Here is a 12,372-nt window from a genome sequence, read left to right as displayed (position 1 = left end):
CTCACATACTTATTGCAAAAATCTATTAGTTATCGAAACGAAGTACTACACGCATGCTCCTAGGGGGATAGATTGGTAGGAAAAGACCATCGCTCGTCCCTGACCGCCACTCATAAGGAAGACAATCAATAAATAAATCATGCTCCAACTTCATCACATAACGGTTCACCATACGTGCATGCTACGAGAATCACAAACTTTAACACAAGTATCTCTCAAATTCACAACTACTCTACTAGGATGACTCTAATATCACCATCTTCATTTCTCAGAACAATTATAAACAATCAAACTTCTCATAGTATTCAATGCACTTTATCTGAAAGTTTTTATTATATCCCTCTTGGATGCCTATCATATTAGGACTAAATTCATAACCAAAGAAAATTACCATGCTTTTCTAAAGACTCTCAAAATAATATAAGTGAAGCCTGAGAGTTCATCTATTTCTTCAAAATAAAACTACTGCCTTGCTCTAAAAAGATATAAGTGAAGCACTAGAGCAAATGACAAACTACTCCAAAAGATATAAGTGAAGATCAATGAGTAGTCGAATAATTGTGCAACTATGTGTAGACTCTCTAACATTTAAGAATTTAAGATATTGGGATATTATTCAAACAGCAATCAAAACAAAATAAAATAAATTGACGCTCCAAGCAAAACACATATCATGTGGTGAATAAAAATATAGCTCCAAGTAAAGTTACCGATATACAAAGATGAAAGAGGGGATGCCATCCGGGGCATCCCCAAGCTTAGGCTCTTGGTTGTACTTAAATATTACCTTGGGGTGCCTTGGGCATCCCCAAGCTTAGGCTATTGCCACTCCTTATTCCATAGTCCATCGAATCTTTACCCAAAACTTGAAAACTTCACAACACAAAACTCAACAGAAAACTCGTAAGCTCCATTAGTATAAGAAAATAAATAACCACTTAGGTACTGTTGTGAACTCATTCTAAATTCATATTGGTGTAATATATACTGTATTCCTACTTCTCTATGGTTTATACCCTCCGATACTACTCATAGATTCATCAAAATAAGCAAACAACACATAGAAAACAGAATCTGTCAAAAACAGAAGAGTCTGTAGTAATCTGTAACTCTCGAATACTTATGTAACTCCAAAAATTCTGAAATAAATTGGTGGACCTGAGGAATTTGTCTATTAATCTTCTCCAAAAAGAATCAACTCAAAAGCACTCTTCTGTAAAAAATGACAGCTAATCTCGTGAGCGCAAAGTTTCTGTTTTTGACAGCAAGATGACATTAACTTTCACCCAAGTCTTCCCAAAGGTTCTACTTGGCACTTTAACAAAAGCTATAAAACATGATTAGTACAGTATCTTAATCATGTGGACACACAAAAAAAGTCAGGGTAAATACTGGGTTGTCTCCCAAAAAGAGCTTTTCTTTAATGCCTTTTGAGGTAGGCATGACGATTTCAATGATGCTCACATAAAAGATAAGAATTGAAACATAAAGGGAGCATCATGAAGAATATGACTAACTGTCGGTGTACAAAAGTAGGGGCTCTCCTTTTGACTCCTTTACTTGTGCACAGGCAGTCAGAGTCGCGCGCACGACCACACTGAGCGGGGCAGGGAAGGAGGCCGGAGCACAAGACGATCGAAGCAACGCCAAGACCCAGAAACACTGAAGAGCAAAGGGGCGAGGTGGATTCCCCCGGCAAGGCCCTTGCCGGGGCGGTCTCCGCAGCCCCAGCAAGGGCCTTGCCGGGGCAGCTTGCCCAACACCAGCAGAGGGAGCCATCCTTGAGCCTAAGAGTTCCAAGCGCTGCCAACAACTACGTTGGAACCAAGGCTCGGGAGGCACCTCTGTGACAACATGCAGATCTTCGTCAAGATCATAAACACACGAGATCAGATGAGGACCAGAAGACGACGACCCTCGGCGGGATCCTAGCCAAGGAAACCCATGAGACCCCCGGCAAGCGCCTTGCCGGGGACGACCGCGACGCCACGGCAAGAACCTTGCTGGGGGCATCAGCAGGACAACAGCCAGGCCCATGCCTGCCAGGACACCACCGCCGTCCCCATGTAGCTGCTAGCTCAACCAGCTGGGTAGGCACCTGCATGGCGACGAGTGGCCTCTACACCGACCTAGCAAGCACTTGCGTGGTGACATGCAGATCTTCATGAAGGCTACACCACCACGCCAGCCCAGCAGCCAGCCAACGTGGCGCCACGACGCCTCGTCAGCTCGGACGCGTGTCGAAGCCAGGCGAGGCGGCGACAGCTGGGACGTGCTTCCTTGCCGTCCCCGATAAAGCGAGAGGGGCACGTCGGCAGAACATTAAATGTGTTTGTCCGACGGTGCCAGAGGATAGACTCATCCACTATACACCTTTCCACCTCCTGTGTTCCACTGTGGCAACCCGTTTTTGTCTATAAAAGGAGGCCCGAGGCGACCAGGAGAAGGATTCGGATCTTTTGGGCAAGTCACACCCCGTAGCTAGTTCAAGAACACAAGAACACTCAAATACATCCACCAAAGCAGGACTAGGGTATTACGCGTCTTCGCGGCCCGAACCTGGGTAAACGACCTGTGTGCTTCCTGTCAGACCTGCTCTTTGCACAACCCCGCGCCCGCCAACCATAGAAGGGATCCCAGTGATTCCATAGGTGTCGATTTCCCCCGATATCTTTGGCGCGCCAGGTAGGGGTGGCGCAGTTCTGAAAATCCCGTCTAGCGGTTAGCCTAGCAGTTCTTCCTCACCATGGCTCCCAAGAAGAAGACGATCACGGTGGTGGGTTCATCCGGAGCCGGACGGCCCGTACCGGTGCGGGAGAGCAGCGGGCCGGTCGCGGATAGAACCCGACGCACGGCCCGCGAGCACCAACATCGCTCTGGCAGTCGGAGCCTGGCGAGCGGCGTCATTCGTGTGCAAGACGACGGGCCGCACTTTGCCAGACCCGAGGACGGAGCCGGGCCCCCGCAGGCGGCGCGGGTCCCTCCGAAGGTGGCGCCGTGCCACCTACGGGCGGCGCAGCAATATCCTGGACGCCCGCGCCAGCGCCCACGATGCGCTCTTCCCAGGGTGCGCGCGACGAGCAGCGCCACCATACTGAGGACCCCGAGCGCCGCTGTGGGAAGAGTCCCGTGCATCACTCACGGGACGGAGGGAGCCAACATGCCCGCCGAAGTGCTGGCGGAAATGGCATACAGCAGCAGGGCCGTGATGGAGCTCCTTCTAACATGGTTAGGAGTCAGAGCACGCCACGGTCCACGCAGCTTTCGCCGCCACCCACGCCGGCGGATGCTTTGGCGCGCGCGCGCAGTTGCTCCTCGACTTCCCTCCTGCTGTGGAAAAGCTCGACGAGTGGAGAGCCACCATCCGGAGGCTCGTCGGTGTCGCCAACCAAGATGAACCGCGACCAGTGGGGCCATCGGGCCGACGCTCTGTCGAGCCACCGCATGCCAGCGGCGGAAGGACCGGGGGTGCTGCAGCCACGGTGCACTCTCCTCCTCCACGCCAGCCACCGCGGGTGTCGATCCGTCGTGATGATGCTTGCGATAACATTTCCATAGCATCGTCCGACCCACGGACCCACCGCGACCAGCGCCAAGTTCTTCGGGAGCGAACCCATGAAGACACTCGAACCACCATCGAGCGCCGGCGCGATACACCCCACCAATCGGATAGGCGAGCGGGACCAACTATGGACCACCCAGCACCGGGAGGCTCCGGCGGCCTACCTTACGAAGAGGGTTGCCCAGCCTTTACCCATGAGCTGTGGCAGTTCCAGTGGCCATCCCACCGCACGTTCAAGACCGACGTCGGCGAAAAGTACAATGGCAAGACCCATCCGTCAGAGTTCCTCAGCATCTACACCATCGTGATGCAAGCCGCTGGAGCTCGTGACGGCAAGGTGCTTGCCAATTACTTCCCGTTGGCCCTGAAACCCAACGTCATGTCTTGGTTGATGCACTTGTCGGTGGATTCCATTTCTTCTAGGTCAGATCTGTGTCATGAGTTCATTGGTGCCTTCACTGGGGGGCACCAAGCTCATGGCTAGGCGAGTGATTTGCATATCATTCCCCAGAAGGAAGGTGAAAACCTGCGCAAGTACATACAGAGGTTCAACCGACTGCAATACAACATCCCAGATGTTCATCCCGCCGCCGTGATCAGCGCATTCCATCAGAACCCGCAAGATGCGCGAAGAGCTGGCGATGAACAAGGTCAAGGATGTGGCCAAACTTTATGTTCTGGCCGATAGATGCGCCCGAGCTGAAGAGGGAAGGAAGTACCCCGGCGAGGACGCCGGCGCGGAAACCGACTCGACGGACGAGGATACCGCTGCCCCGACAAAGAAGGGCCGGCGCCGCAACAGGAAACGCAAGGACAAGACCGTGCTTGCCATCGAGGGATCCGAGGACACCGGTGCTGCCAAGAAGGCCAATGCAGACGACCCCAGCAAGGAAATTGCCTGGTGCGCCGCTTGCCGGGCCTTGGCGGCTGCCGACAAGCCAGGAGACTCCGACAAGCAATACTGCAAGATCCACCACACCAAGGGCCACGACCTCCAGAACTGCCGCCAAGTCGAGCTGCTTGCTGAAAAGCAAAAAAGCTGAGTATGAGAGGCGGGACAAGGAGAAGGGCCAGGATGGTGCCGAGGGATCCGGCAAGAAGCGTGGTGGCCAAGGAGGTCGCCGCAGCAAGGATAACCAGCAAGAGAGGCCTGCTCGGGGCCGTGACAAGAAGCAGGAAGACGATGATCATGACGAAGACGACGAGTCTGACGAGCATGAGTTCCAGAAGGCTACGGAGGCCATGTGCGTCGATGGTGGAGCCTCGCTGCATACCTCTCACCGCCAGCTCAAGCAGTGGGCGTGTGAGATCACAGCAGCATAGCCATCATTCGACGCTCAGAAGCCACTGAAGTGCTCCAGCACGCCTATCATCTTCGACACCGAGGACCACCCTGATCGCACAACTGCGGTCGGGTGTTTGTCGTTGTTGGTTTCACCAACGATACACAACCTCAAGGTGAACAAGATGCTAGTCGACGGCGGGGCCAGTATGAACTTGACCTCGCCCGTTGTGATCAAGAGGCTGCAAATTCCTGATGGAGACCTCGAGGAGACGGGCACGTTTCAAGGGGTCAACCCGGGAAGGAGTCAGCCGAAGGGTAAGGTCACGCTGCCTGTGACGTTTGGAGGCGAGTTGAACTACAGGACGGAGAGGATTGGCTTCAACGTAGCCGAGATCCCCTTGCCCTACAATGGGATCCTCGGCCGCCCGGCACTAGCCAAGTTCATGGCGGCATCACATTACGCCTACAACACACTGAAGATGCCTGGCCCGATGACCATCATCACCGTCCCCTGTGACAAGGACGGGCTAATCTGCGCTGACCTACTCTACCGGGAAGCAGTTGTAGCGACTACCGCCAAGGCACTTGCTCTTGCCGCTGAAGCCCCGGGAGGGAAGAAGAAGACCGGCGAGACCTCTCGCACCCACTCCGGTAAGCGCACCTCTTCGGAGTGTTGTGCTGCCTTCGAGGACGTGCCAGAGAGCTCCACCGGCAAGAGCAAGAAATCAAGAGCTGCGCCACCAAAGACCAAGAAGGTGTCCGTCAAGGAGGATGGCACGGGAGGGGCTTTACCATAAGCTCCACCCTCAACAGCAAATAGGAAAGCGCGCTCGTCACTTTCCTGCGGGCGAATGTCGATGTGTTTGCATGGCAAGCATCCGACATCCCCGGCGTTCCCAGGGAAGTGATTGAGCACCACCTTGCTGTTTGTCCCCATGCGCGACCCGTCAAGCAGAAGGTCAGGAAGCAGGCTTTGGAACGGCAGGAGTTCATCACAGAGGAGGTCAGGAAGTTGGAAGCGGCAGGCTTGGTGAGAGGAGTGCTCCTTCCGACGTGGTTGGCCAATCCGGTGGTGGTGCGCAAGGCAAACGGGAAGTGGAGGCTGTGTATTGACTACACAGATATCAATAAGGCTTGTCCTAAGGACCCTTTCCCGTTGCCGCGCATCGACCAGATTGTTGACTCCACGGCCGGGTGTGATCTGTTGTCATTCCTTGACGCCTACTCGGGCTACCACCAGATCTTCATGACAAGAGAAGACGAAGAGAAGACAGCATTCATCACCCCATGTGGTACGTATTGCTTTTACGGATGCCTTTCGGGTTGAAGAGTGTTGGCTCAACGTTTGCAAGGGCAGTCCAAATTGGTTTTGAGCCCCAGATACATAGAAATATGGAAGCTTACATGGATGACATAGTGGTCAGAACCAAGGACAGGGCAACACTTGTACAAGACTTAGAAGAGACGTTTGCAAACCTGCGCAAGATCAACCTCAAGTTGAACCCTGAGAAGTGTGTCTTCGGCGTTCCCTTCGGCAAGCTTCTCAGGTTCTTTGTGTCACAGCGTGGGATTGAGGCAAACCCGGACAAGATCAAGGCTATTGAGCAAATTGAGGCGCCCAAGCGAATCAAAGATGTGCATCGACTCACTGGCTGCATTGCCGCCATGAGCAGATTCATCTCCAAGTTTGCCGAGCGCACCCTTCCATTTTTCAAAATCTTGATAAAGGCGGGACCAATGGAATGGACCCCAGAGGCCGAAGCAGCGCTACAGGATTTGGAGAAATACCTCTCCTCTACGCCGATACTAGTTGTGCCTAAACCACAAGAGCCATTGCCGCTGTACCTAGCGGCAACAAACCAAGTGGTCAGCGCCGCGCTAGTGGCACAGCGGGAGGTCGATGAAGAGGCAGTGGCAACGACAGGGCCTGGCGCCGGCAAGGCGGGGCCCCCGGCAGAGCCTGACGCCATCAGGACGGGGTCCGCACAGCCAAATGAAGTGGTGCAGAAGAAGAAAATGATGCGGCACCCGGTCTACTTCGTCAGCTCCCTCTTGCAGGGGGCTAGGTTGAGGTATTCCGGTGTGCAGAAATTGCTCTTCGGCCTCCTCATGGCCTTGAGGAAGCTGCGTCATTACTTCCAAGCCCACGAAGTCACCATCGTCACCCGCCTCCCGTTGCAACGAATATTGCATAACCCAGACACAACCGGAGGATCGTGGAGTGGGCCTTGGAGCTGTCGAGCTTTGGTTTGAAGTTTGAAAGTACTTCGACAATCCAGAGGAGAGTCTTGGCGGAGTTCATTGCGGAATGGACCTCAACACCCGACGAAGAGATCCAGGAGACCACTCTCCCCGGCAAGGAGGCAAGTCGCGACTGGATCATGTACTTTGACGGGGCTTTCTCACTGCAAGGCGCCAGTGCTAGTGTGCTGCTTGTCGCACCCACCGGAGAGCACCTCAAGTATGTGATCCAGATGCACTTTCCCAGGGAGATGTCACAAACAACACTACTGAATACGAGGGGCTGCTTTCCGGTCTCAGGATCGCGGCAGACCTCGGGATTAAGAAGCTCATCGTCAGGGGTGATTCACTGCTAGTCGTCAGGCAGGTCAACAAAGATTATCAGAGCCCGTTGATGGAGGCCTACGTAGATGAGGTGAGGAAGCTGGAAGAGCGCTTTGACGGTATACAAGCGGAGCATGTTCCCCGAGTGGAGAACGACATCGCCGATTACCTGTCGGAGCGCGCTGCGTTCAAGCTACCTGTGGAACCAGGTACTTTTGTGCTCCGGTTAACTCAGCCATCCGTTGAACCATCAACAAAGCAGAACAAGCGGAGGAAATCAGGCCCCGGCAAGTACTTTCCCACCGAGCCCCCTGGGGCCGCCTGCAAGGATGTTGCCATGGGTACTGAGCCTGCCAGGGGGCAACTGACTCCGGCGGGGCATCAAGCCCTGGCCGTAGAGACGACCGCTCCCATGGCGGAAGAAATGCCTTTAGTCCTTGCCGTCGAGCCCCAGGCTCCGGCATGGGCACAACATACCGTCCGATTCCTCCAAATAGTGTAGCTTCCTAAGGAGCAGGAAGAAGCGAGAAAGTCGCCCGTCGGTCTGCTATGTATCAGTTCGTCGATGACGTCCTGTACAGGAAAAGACCGAACGGTGTGAAGTTGAAGTGTATTCCCCGGGAGGAAGGACTAGAGCTGTTTGCGGAGATACACGGAGGCATATGTGGCTCCCACATAGGGTCGAGGGCCCTTGCCGGCAAGGCGTTCCGGGAAGGTTTCTTCTGGCCCACTGCCCTCCAGGATGCAACGGCACTAGTAACCAAGTGTGAAGCGTGTCAGTTCCATTCAAAGAAGCTTCATCAACCATCTCAAGCCCTTCAAACAATTCCTCTCTCCTGGCCGTTTTCGGTCTGGGGGCTCGACATACTGGGCCCTTTCCCCCGCGTTGTCGGGGGCTTTGAGTATTTGTACGTTGCAATCGACAAGTTCACAAAGTGGCCGGAGGTGGAGGCAGTGAGGAAGGTGACAGCACAGTCAGCCGTCAAGTTCTTCAAGGGGCTAGTCTGCCGTTTTGGTGTGCCAAACAGAGTCATCACCGACAACGGCACGCAGTTCACAAGCCACACCTTCATGCAGTACATCCAAGACCTCGGCAGCAAGGCCTGTTTTGCTTCCGTGGCACATCCACGGAGCAACGGCCAAGCGGAGAGGGGAAATGCTGAAGTACTGCGAGGCCTGAGGACCAAGACTTTTGACAGGCTGCACCAGAGCGGAAGGCGCTGGATTGATGAGTTGCCGGCGGTTCTTTGGTCGATCAGAACAATGCCAAATCGAGCCACCGGCCAGACACCCTTTGCCCTGGTATACGGGGCAGAAGCAGTTCTCCCCACGGAACTCACATACGGGTCACCTCGAGTGCTCGCTTATGACGAGCTTGAGCAAGAACAGTTACGGCAAGATGACGCAACGCTCCTCGAGGAAGATCGTCTTCGGGCGGCTATGAGAGGAGCATGCTACCAGCAAGCCTTGCGCCGCTACCATAGCTGAAGGTTCATGCCAGAAGCTTTGAGGAAGGCGACCTTGTTCTTCGGCGCGTTCAATCGGTCAAGAATTCCAACAAATTGACGCCGAAGTGGGAAGGCCCTTATCGGGTAATACGAGTCACCAGGCCCGGCGCAGTCCGCCTGGAGACCGAAGATGCTATTCCAGTGAGCAACTCCTGGAACATTGAACATCTTCGCAAGTTTTACCCATAAGGCGCGGTTGCCGGGCCCCCCGGCAAACCACCTTTTGTACAATCCTTGCTAGAAAGGTATGTAACCCTCTATACAAAGCCAGGCGCAGACCCTGAGCATAAATAATTGAAGCGCTGGCGCCCTAAGTTTTAGCATGCATGCTAGGTTGAGTCTCTCCCTCGGTTAGGGTTGATAGTGCTTAGCGGCGACTAACCCCTAGCATAAAGGTCGAGTACGCGTCTCTCTGTTCCTTTCCGTCCTCTTTGGTTCGCAGGGTACATGGACGTTTCTGCTGAGCTATTTGGAAGAAAGAGGACAAGCCAGCGCTCCCACCCCGGCAAGCCGAGATTGCCGGGGGCTGCAACCACAAGGATCCAACCCCGGCAAGCCAAGGTTGCCGGGGGCTGCAGATCCAGATAAGTCTTTTATCCCTTATTATGCACTTCCGTATGATGTTGGGACGTATGAAACCTCGTTTTGCTCCTAAACCACCGTGCTCCCCCTTCTCCTGCACCCAGGTCCCTGGGTCAGAGCCGGGTCATAGTCGCGGTGGCAAGGAAATAAACGAAGGGGCTAACTCTACTTCGTGCCTCCCTCCGCTAAGAGCGTGAGAATGGTCGGCTAAAGTAAAGGGACGGCAAGGCCTGTTGCCGGGCGACAGTGTTTATCTTAAAAATAACAAGGATTCATTCCTTGGCATGGGCCTCGCTCACGCACAAAGAACCCGGCAAGCAACCTTTTTCATTAAAAACATCCCATACAGGTATAGTTCATACGGAATAAAAAACATGAGCAAGGGGATTACAAGTCTTAAAATTAACAAGTGCCCGCATGCTTACAAACTAAAAAGAGATAAGATGCCCGTAATCCCTTTCTAGTCCCTCTCCTCAGAAGGTGAAACAAGACAGCGGGAGGGCAAAAAGAGCGCCTAGGCGAGGTGCGAGGAGCAGAAGGCACCAAGAGGACATCCCGGTGCCGGGAGGGAAGCTGGAAGATGAGGCAGCGGGCCGGCAATACGCGACGAAGGCGTCGGTGCCCGCGTACTCCGACTTGACGGCTGCCACCCGCCTTCTTCGCCTTCCCCGACCCTTCTACGCCAGCCGCCCAAGGAGTCGACGGGGAACCCGCCGATGGAGAGCTTGATGAGGAAGGCCCTCGGCAGGGCGTGTGGCCGAGGGAGGGGCGGCGCGGTCAGTCGGAGTCGAGGTCGGCATCCCGCTGCTCGATGCCCTCGTCGTCGCTGCCGCTGTCCTCCTCGTCACTCCCACTTGAGGAGGAATCTTCATCGTCGGAGGAGCTCTCCACGCAGCACTTCAGGCGAGTTCCAAGATCTCCAAAGACCTTGACGGAGAGCAGGCCATTCTCCATTAATTTGAAGTAGAGAACAAGCCCCGCCGTCAGGCTATGGACACGAGCGAACGTCTTCCATCCACGACAGAGGTACATGACGTGGGGGGCGGGGAAGTCGACGTCGACCCGCGTGCCGCCGTTCCCGCAGCCCCTCATGTCAGCCTGAGAGTCTGGGGCAGATTGAGCTCCATCTCCTGAGCAAACGGGGTAGGGAGACAAAGACGATGGCGCGGTGGTCGGCGCAGCCTGATGAAGAACTCGCGAGGCTGGTCCCCAACGTGGCCCTCGATAGGAAGAGGCATCGCCGGTGGAGGCAAGGCCGGTGCGCCGCCCCGTCCCCCTCTTCCCCGAGCGCCACGGCAACCTCGGCCTCGCCCCCTCCCCCTTCCTCTCGTGGCCGGCTCCGCCACCGCGAGCTCTTGGGGAGGGGGGACGCGCTGTCGAGCAGCGACCCTCGCCGCCACTGTTAAAGGGCCGGCGCCTCCTCTCGCCATGGCAGATGGAGGAAAGGAGCCAAAGTGAATGGAGATGGATGATGAAAGGATGTGGGATGCCATCCCCCTTCTTATAAAGGGGCGGGGTCGGGGCTGGGCCGCCCTGCTCGACCAATCCGGCCATTGGGGGCGCAGGGAATCGGGACCGACCCGCCGCCCCAATCAGCGACGGCCCGGTTTCCCGCCTCCACCGCCTGCCACCTACATGGGGGACACGTGGCACGCATGCAGAATCGAGGGGACGGGTGAGGCGAACGTTCCCCGCCCCGTGATCGTGGGGCGCGGACGCCGTGAAGACCATGATCCGAGTCCACTCAGTAAATGAGCCGCGCCTCTGCGCCTCCCTCTTTTTATAGGGAAGGTGCGAGCCGCCTCTTTCCAATGATGTGACGCATGCGCGCGGGAACCGCCCCACGCATGACCCCCACGTCACGCATGACCCTCCACGTTGTGCGTTCAACACGGGTCATGGAGAAGCGCAGCAGAAGAAAAGTTACGACGGTAAAATCCGCCCCACCTGCCCGCACACCGTTCTAGCCTGGCCCAACAACGTGTCGCGCTTATGTGTGGCCCAGGCCCGGGGGCTCCTGTCGGTGTACAAAAGTAGGGGCTCTCCTTCTGACCCCTTTACTTGTGCACGGGCAGTCAGAGCCGCGCCCACGACCACATTGAGCGGGGCAGGGAAGGAGGCCGGAGCACAAGACGATCGAGGCAACGCCAAGACCCAGAAACACTGAAGAGCAAAGGGGCGAGGTGGACTCCCCCGGCAAGGCCCTTGCCGGGCGGTCTCCGCGGCCCCGGCAAGCGCCTTGCCGGGGCAGCTTGCCCAACACCAGCAGAGCGAGCCACCCTTAAGCCTAAGAGTTCCAAGCGCTGCCAACAACTACGTTGGAACCAAGGCTCGGGAGGCACCTCTGTGACAGCATGCAAATCTTCCTCAAGATCATAAACATGCGAGATCAGATGAGGACCAGAAGACGACGACCCTCGGCGGGGTCCTAGCCGAGGAAACCCACGAGACCCCCGGCAAGCGCCTTGCCGGGGACGACCGCGACGCCACGGCAAGACCCTTGCCGGGCCCCCGGCAAGGCCCTTGCCGGGGGCATCAGCGGGACAACAGCCAGGCCAACGCTTGCCAGGACACCACCGCCGTCACCATGCAGTTGCTAGCTCAACCAGCTGGGCAGGCACCTGCGTCGCGACGAGCGGCCTCTACACCGACCCAGCAAGCACCAGCGTGGTGACATGCAGATCTTCATGAAGGCTCCACCACCGCGCCAGCCCAGCAGCCAGCCAACATGGCGCGACGACGCCTCATTAGCTCGGACGCGTGTCGAAGCCAGGCGAGGCGGCAACAATTGGGACGTGCTTTCTTGTCGTCCCCGATAAAGCGAGAGGGGCACGTCGGCAGCACATTAAATGCATTTGTCCGACGGTGCC

This window comes from Aegilops tauschii, chromosome 3, assembly GCF_002575655.3.
Source record: "Aegilops tauschii subsp. strangulata cultivar AL8/78 chromosome 3, Aet v6.0, whole genome shotgun sequence".
Lineage (NCBI taxonomy): Eukaryota > Viridiplantae > Streptophyta > Magnoliopsida > Poales > Poaceae > Aegilops > Aegilops tauschii.
This window is presented reverse-complemented; position numbering follows the sequence as displayed.